Below are 9,213 nucleotides of genomic sequence, written 5' to 3'. Positions count from 1 at the left end.
TTGCCATTTACAACAAGATATTATTTTACATTACTATAATTTAATGACGCCAAAGTGTGGTCATCTGCCTGATAATTAAAAATGGATATGTACCAGTGTAACGCACTTTGGAGTAACACTTTGACACCAAAGTGCGTCACTTACTTTGGTGTTGGACACCAAAGTATGTAACGCACTTGCAGTCGGACCCTAACTTGCGTTTGACCCCAAAGTGCGGTGTTACAGTGCTCCTTTATAATAATTAAAAACAATGAAATTGTAATCTTTTCTTGGATTGGGTTGATTGACATTTTAACAGCATTGTATACTCAAGTAGTAGATGAAGGCTTTGACTGATTAAACCTTGGAACTCGTTACATTAATACATTTTAGTTCTATCTGAAAAAGTTAATACTTGTTCTGGTGATAGAAGACCTATGCCCTTTTACTTTGTGGGCCCATTAATCAATCATTTATTTGTTTTCTTTGATTTCCGTGTCGGTTACTATTTTTTCTTTGTATGAATCAGTTTAGTAATTAGCTTTTCCGTGCTCTGCCTTACGCCCTGTCCTGATATTGTTTTGGGTTCTCCTGGGCTCATTGCCGCTGGTTCTTGGGTCGTGTGGGGATTGCGTTCTTTGATCTCAAAATAGGAATTAAGCAAAATAAGAAATAAAGGAGGGGTTGATATTTTAACACTGTGTTTTATAAATGTAGTTTCTAAACGTTAATAAATAGTTAATTAATTTTTTGACGGCAGGTGTTGATACATTGTACAACTTGGTGTAAATAAATTTTCACAGATGGCACACAATTCCGAAATATCCTACAGTTTTCTTAATAATCTTTTATTTACAAATATATCCCTCCTCTGGCGTTTTGTCAAATTTACAAGTACATGCTATAGATACTTATTATTCTTCTCCCTATGCGCTCCTTTATTATAATTAAAAACAATTTTATCGGTTGATTGACATTTTAACAGCATTGTGTACTTAAGCGGTTTCAATGAATAGTTAACTGTACAAGTCTTCTTCGCGTGGAAGTATTCAAAGGGGCAATATCATCTTTACCACAAGCAGGGTGTTCTTGATGCATTTATAATTGCATACTGATGACTTGTGTGATTGCTTTACTCGTATTCATGGTGGCATTTTCAATAATAAAACGCAACGATGTTGATTAGAGCCCTCTCGATTTGTTAATTTATTTATCAAGTTTTGTTTTCGATTATACATATGTAGCCATACAAGACGAATTCTATGAATTTACTTTTTCGTGGTAAATAGAAACATTCTTGTATATTTAATCAATGATAATGATATTGAAAGGCTATATTAACAGATTTTTGCACATATTACTAGATCCTGCCGGGCCATGTATCATGTAATAAATCTTAATAACGAATTCATTAATTTATAAATTAATAAATGCTGTAAACTTATTGTATTTCAGCAAAAAAGTCAATTTCATGAATTGACACAGGCCGTGTAACAATCGTTCAGTATAATACGTCAACACTTATCGCTCAAAAAGAATACTTGTATGAATAAAAGATGGTTTCATAGAGAATATTTAATGAAAGCAACTTTCTTTAAAGACATTGATATACATAAGATATACATTTTCATATTCATTTACAAATTTGTATGCAGCTGTACAATATTAATTTGTTGTCTGTATCACAAATGAACAAGTTGGTTGCAACAATGTGTATATTTGAGAAATAATATATCCCAAACTGTGATTTTATTGCTCAATAAAATCACCGTTTGGAGTTCGGATGCGGGAATTATATCACCAGTGATATAATGATGCGCATCCGAACGACAAATAGTGATTTCATCAAGCAATAAAATCACCGATTTGGATATATTATTTCGATTCTAACACGACATCAACAAATAAATGCTGCCATACATGATATTAAGCTAAATTGCGCCTTATTTGTTTCCGTACTTATTGTCAGCGCGTACCATTTTATAAGTTACGTCACGTGTATAATGATTACGTCACATGTCTAAATATAGAACGTCAAACAGTGATTTTAAAGCATAATAACACACACTTTCGGTTCTTCTTTGTTCAATAGGAAAAATGCAGGTCGTGTTAGAATTGTCAAATGAATAAGTCATGCAAAAACGTTCAATCTAAAAATATATTATTTTAGTCTGTGAAGGGTAACATTCAATAATGTACACAATTGTTTGCATGCATAAAATATACCTTTATGCTGTGCGGCTGACTGTTAAATTTGATTAAATTCAGCACCTTTATTAACGCTACATGCAAATCATACGAAGATCTAAACTTTATTTAGGTTGTTTGTCTGTACATGTATATGTTTATTAATTTTCAAGGATCGGCAGTCAATTAATTGTTATTGAATATACTTTTTATCAAGTATATTTATATATTTATACGTGTCAGGTTTAGTTTAAAGGCACATAATACCTCAGATACGAATAAATAGTTTCTTCTTAGAAAGGACAGAAATTAATGTTTTAACCTTTAAACAATGGAATTAGATCATGTTACATGCTTATCCCCTGACGAAAGTACCGCTAATGTGAAATAATACGTCATACATAAAAGTAGCAACATGAAAAAAATCACTATAACTATACGATTGCTAAAAAGGAACAGAAGCAAAAGTTGGTTCAGATAATTGCCCATTGAGTAACTTTTTGGAAGTGATAAAACAGGCCATGAAAATAGCACGCTTATCAGTATAGTTATAGTGATTTAGTTTTTTGTATGGAAGTCAAAATACTAATTTTTTAATGTTGCTACTTTTATGACATATTATTTAGAGGTATACTCCATGCCTTGTAAATGATATATCCCGGTGTTTATTGTCGTCATTATATGACCTCTGTTTGTACTTATTCTAAACACCTTGCATAATTTGTATGTATCTCAAAATAAGAATGAAGCAAAACAAGAATTGAAGAAGGTATTGTTATTTCAGCACTGTGTTTTCTAAACGTTAAAAAATATTAAATTTATTTTTTGACGGCAGGCGTTGATAAATTTTACATCTCGGTGTGAGTTAATTTTCACAGATGGAACAAAACTCCGAAATATCCTACAGTTTTTTTTAATCATCTTTTATTTACATAGAAAAATATATCCCTCCTCTGGCGTTTTATCAAAATTTACAAGTATATGCTATAGATACTTATTCTTCTTCTCCCTATGCGCTCCTTTATAATAACATTTTAACAGCATTGTGTACTCAAGCGGTTTCAATGATAGTTAACTGTACAAGTCTTCTTCGCGTGGAAATAACATAACCGACTGAATTATGATATTAATCAGTTGTAAAAAGAATTTCAGATAGAATATTTCTAGGTTTCACAGAGCTATGTCCCTCGCACCAACTGACTATGGGGCAACCACTTATTTCAAGGTCGACTGAGATTATTCCGCCTAATACAAAATTATGTAACCGCCAGTGTACAAACATTCATTCATAACAGTAACTTACCTTTAAAAATATACATTACTGTACTGTAATTATTGCATGTAAATATTTCAGTAATAATGAGTAAAGCGAATGGATTTTAACTATTGAAAATATTTAGAATTGACGGTAACAACTTAGATGTCGCAGTTTCAAGCGTTTTACATTCACTGTTAGCCTGTTTAAATTATTGTACCTCAATATATCTTTCAATGTAAAACTAACATAGACCTATTATGTGTTCTGATCGAATATCATCCTTCTAGTATATATTCCCCTTGGAATATTTCTTATATCACCCTGGGGGCACATAACTCTTGTATAACTGCATATTCAGCATACAATCATTCTTTAACTGTTTTTGTAAGTGAATTGTTTTGAGCAAAATTAAATTGGAAAAAAATTATGATGTGTATTTTATTTATTTCTTTGACTGCATACTTTATAATTATTGTAGTTGTAGGTCTTTCGACATAATGAAATAAATGAAACACAATGATTGACATGTTATTCATCATGCTCCTGTCGAAGAAGTTATTTTAACATCTATAGTCAAATCTAATGCATTGTAGAATTATGGTATTAATGTAAAATATGATAAAACAAGATCAACATAAAAAGGCGGCGCTCAAAGAACGCAATCCCCACACGACCCAAGAACCAGCGGCAAGGAGCCCAGGAGGACCCCAAACAAAATCAGGACAGGGCGTAAGGCAGAGCACGGACAATCTCATCACTAAACTGATACATACAAAGAAAAAATAGTAACCGACATGGAAATCAAAGAAAACAAATAAATGATTGATTAATGGGCCTAAAAAGTAAAAGAGCACAGGTCTTCTATCACCAGAAAAAGAATTAACTTTTTCAGATAGAACTAAAATGTATTAATGTAACGAGTTCCAAGGTTTAATCAGTCAAAGCCTTCATCTACTACTTGAGTATACAATGCTGTTAAAATGTCAATCAACCCAATCCAAGAAAAGATTACAATTTCATTGTTTTTTAATTATTACAAAGGAGCGCTGTAACACTGCACTTCAGGGTCAAACGCAAGTTAGGGTCCGACCCAAAGTGCGTTACGTACTTTGGAGTTCGACCCCAGAGTGCGTTACGTACTTTGGAGTCCGACCCCAGAGTGCGAGACGTACTTTTGTGTCAAAGTTTAACCCCAAAGTGCGTTACACTGGTACATATGCATTTTCTAACCACACTCTGGGGTCATTAAATTATAGATAATGTAAAATAATATCTTGTTTCAGAACGGCATCCAAAATGGCCACAAATTAACAATAAGTCGTTGCGGACTTTTTAAAGCACATTTAAGAAAAGTTTAAAAGTTGCTTATAGGCATAAATTATTGTCATAAAATAACATGATTGGTACCTGAAAAACGTAAAAATCATTAGCATTTACGAGGTGGAAACCAAAATTTACTTTAATGCATTCACTGAGTTATCATGGTCATAATCATGTAAGAATTATTAAAACTGTTTTACAAACTTTTCAATAATTTTTCGACATTGTAAACGTTTCATTTCTTTTTCATATATACAGCGGCGCCTTAATTTGATTTTTTGAGTCAAAGAATTTAGCTATGTTTCCATGTAGGAATAAATTAAACAGAAGACAGTCTATAATTAGAATTATTATATAACATGTTTTGTTATTTTGTTTAAGAGAAATTGAATGCTTGATGTAGGGAATTTTGCATGATTGTAGTAAGATATCTAGCACAAGTGTAATAAGATATCTGGTAGTACTGTAGCAATATATTAAACATAATTATAATACGATATTTAGCATGTTGTAGGATATCAAGCATGATTGTAGAACGATATCTAGCATGATTGTAGTAAGATATTTAGAATGATTGTAGTAATATATCTAGAGTTATTGTAGTGAGATATCTGCCAGTATTGTACTCTCCATCATGTGACCATTTTGGCCACTGCACAGTTTGTTTGCCATCACTAAATGAAACAATTTAATAACCAATGAATTTGCTGTATAACAATATTCTGATTTTATTGCCTTAGAAACATGACGTATTTAGTACATATCCATTATATATAGATATGATGTAGATCATGTAAGAAAGGAGTGACAAAAGACAACAGAGAAGCAGTTAGCACATTGCAAGTACAATTCCAAAAAAAGGTAAATTGTTTAACTAATAATTTATGTCGAAAAATAGTTTATTACAACATTCGGAAATCCTGGTAGAATATTATTTATGTATTTATGTATTTTATTTATTTATCTATCTATCTATTTACATATAATTCATAACTTAATGATAGCAAATATGTGTATACGTGTAATTCGAATCAGTCACGTTTCAAATAAGTAGTATTTAAAAGGATTGTTTTTTATTTGTCGGTTTTCAAAAATATTTTGGCGACATAATGATCTTTTACTTACGAAACAATTATTTCGAAACACCCAACTACTTATAATTTGAGAAAATCTTTTTTATTGTAAAGTTTAAAACAACAAAACAATTCCAATAAATCAATTATCAAATTTACAAAAGTAATCACAGAATTCTTTACTTATACGTATAATAAAAATTTCTTACTACAATCATGGTAAATATCTTACTACAATCATGCTTGATATCCTACTACAATTATGCTTAATATCGTATTACAATTATGTTAAAAATTTTGCTACAATACTTCCAGATATCTTATTACATTTGTGCTAAATATCTTGCAAAAATCATGCCAAATTTCTAACTCCAAGCATGCAATTTCTCTTAAACAAAATTAAAAAACATGTTATATATTGATTCTAATTATAGACTGTTTTCAGTTTGATTTATTATTACATGGAAAATATCTTAATTCTTTGACTCAAAATATCAAATTAAGGCGCCGCTGTATACATTACTTCACACCATAATTTTTTGACAGAATTTTGTTACTTCAAGTACAATTAAGATTTGATATGGATTTTTGGACTTTTTATATTTTTGAAAATTTTAATAAATCAATGCTAAATGGGATATTATATTGATTGTATGGACTCTGGAAATGAAAACCCGACTATTCCAAGAATTGTTTCTCTTGGAATCGTGTACGGTTCAAACGCTGAAAAAATATTGTTTGTAGTTATTAAGTAGTGAAATAACAAAAGCTATCTTTAAAGACTTAATTAGTTATAGTTTAATTAGTCTTCGTCAATTATTATTGGAATATTTTTCTTCTTTTTTATTGAATTAATCTTAATACAAGTTTAAAGATTTGTTACATAATAATAGAGGATGTGCTGTGTTTTTATGATTATATTGTCACTGTCTAAGCCGTGAGGTAAAAACCTTAGGTATTGTGGTCTCTAAGTAGAGGTATATTCAGGTAGTCTGTCAAGGGAGTTGGTTGGTTCCACTCTGCTAACTTCTATAGTGATTGTTATTCTATTTCTACTTTGCTCATTTAAACCTTTTACATATTCTTTGTAATTTATTACTTTAATCGAACACAATCTGTGCATAGTTAAATAAATTATCTGAAACATGTAAAAACTGTTTATTCAAGTAGTAATTTACTACGTTTCAATAACAAAATGATAGATAGACAATAATTAGCACAATATATTTTATCATTCAGCATCATATTCAATACGATTATGTAATTAAGTACAAGTTTGAAAGAGAAACCATCAAAAGTTTCCAAGTCCTATCTATGTTAAAACCGTTTTCTAAATTATATCTCCCTTAGTTTAATAAATTATAATGCTTAACTTCTTGTACCTCCAACACGGAAAAATAGCATACCAGTGAATCGTGACTAACTTCAACTGACAGTTACATAATCTCTTTCAAGATAAAAACGTGTAATAATGATTGAATATCTAGAGGATATCCCAGAGATGTTTATATGAATAAATAAATTGTTATTTATCAAGAATAGTTTATTAAGTTTAATACGTAATGCTGCAGACGGCACTTACAAATTTTCCGCTCAAATTTGTAAATCAAGAAATGTTCTGGTCAAGTCTCAACTGTTCAAGCAACCAAAAATCTGGATCCTTTTTACCCAGAATACAGCCCAACCAAAATAAAGTGGTTGAAGTGGTTGTTTAACTAAAGTGATTTTGGTTGGAACTAAAAATTTGTTGGTCCGTCCAATAAATATTAGTTGATTTACCATGATAACGGTTAGACATATAGACTCTTAGACTTATAAATTAAATCAAGATGGACATCAAACTTTATGTTACAACATTAAGGCATGGTTTTTTAACAAGTTATACCTTTTTCGACGAAGAAAAAAACATAATCAGACTGCAAAATTTCGTCAATAAATGAGTTGTAGCCGGTTTTCCCTAGTAAGGTACCGAATACAGTTCAAAATGGCATCTTGGCACGTTTTTTCTAAGAAAACGGTGGAAACTTACAAAAATACACGGTATTAAACATTGTTACCTGGCAAAACGGTGACTTAAATAATTTATAATCAATTACAATAGGATTTATAATCACAAGTAACTAGTGTAAGTGACTATCTTCCATACAAGAACGTTTGACCGATTTAGCTGCACATCGTTAAAATTGAGAATAAACAAACTGAAAGAAAACATGATGGATAAAATCTAGGATAGATTAAATCTGGGCCATAAGCCGTATACATGGGTTTGTGTTTTGCTTTTTGGTAAAACACAGCTCATTATATGTTTTATGACTAGTAAATGTCAACATGTCCTAAATAATAAAAAAAAAATAACTTCTCAACTTTAAGTCAATTAAGGTAAGGAGTTGAGTTCATGCAGTTTACTTTTGTTGCAGTTATATAGTTCACTACAATATTCATCGATCCTTACAACCTTTGAACAGTTACCATTATAAGTAGATCTACTTGTATACATAATCGTTGAAATGTGTTAACAATCATTATGCACAAAGACTTAAGAAACGTAAATAAATCACATATATACTTTAGATGAATAATAATAAAAACATAAGAAACCAAATAACCAAACAAACAAACAAAGAACACACACACACACAAACAAAATATGGAGTAGTTATAAGGATGCATTACTTTTCATCTGCACTAGTCGCGGAGGAAGGATCAGTTCCTGTAAGTTAATTTAAAATAAAAACTTAAAAAGGTGTACCTTTAAACTTTAAGCAATCATCATTTTCCGACGAAACTAAATATTTCAGGAAACTTTTAAATGGACGTAGAATTTACGCTGAAATTTACAATAGTTACTTCAGTAGCACTTCTCACATTGCTTTAGGATATTAAGATAGCTGCCTAGCGATTCAAGACCTAGAAATTTGAAATCAAAATGCAAATGTTTAGATAAAACAACCACTATATATCCTGTAATATTTTAAGCATAAAAGGTTTCTATGAAATAATGATAAGTGTGCAATTTAATAGAACTGTACAGAGAAAAACATGATTACAAAAATCCACCTATACAATGACATAATATTATAAATTACGAGAAAAGTATTTTAAGAATACATATATTTAATTGAAGAAGATAACAATTTAAATGTTATAAATATTAAATGTTATATATTTAATCGAAAAGGATTTTAGTTTCTATCATGTGGGGAAGCTGTCAATCAAGCTTACGGAACTCGGTGGTTCTACTAAGGTTCGCGTTCGTGCCTGAAAAATAATGTACCAAAGGGCACCCGAGGTCTTTCTGCACCAGAAAAGCTGGTATGTCGCCATATGACATATTCTGTGTCGTTGTGACGTAAAACCCAATCAAACAAAATATATTTTAGTTTTTGTTGTTGTTGT

The sequence above is a fragment of the Ruditapes philippinarum genome, unplaced genomic scaffold, assembly GCF_026571515.1.
Source record: "Ruditapes philippinarum isolate M1 unplaced genomic scaffold, ASM2657151v2 ctg657_1_1_1_1, whole genome shotgun sequence".
NCBI lineage: Eukaryota > Metazoa > Mollusca > Bivalvia > Venerida > Veneridae > Ruditapes > Ruditapes philippinarum.
Note: the sequence above shows the minus strand (reverse complement) of the source record.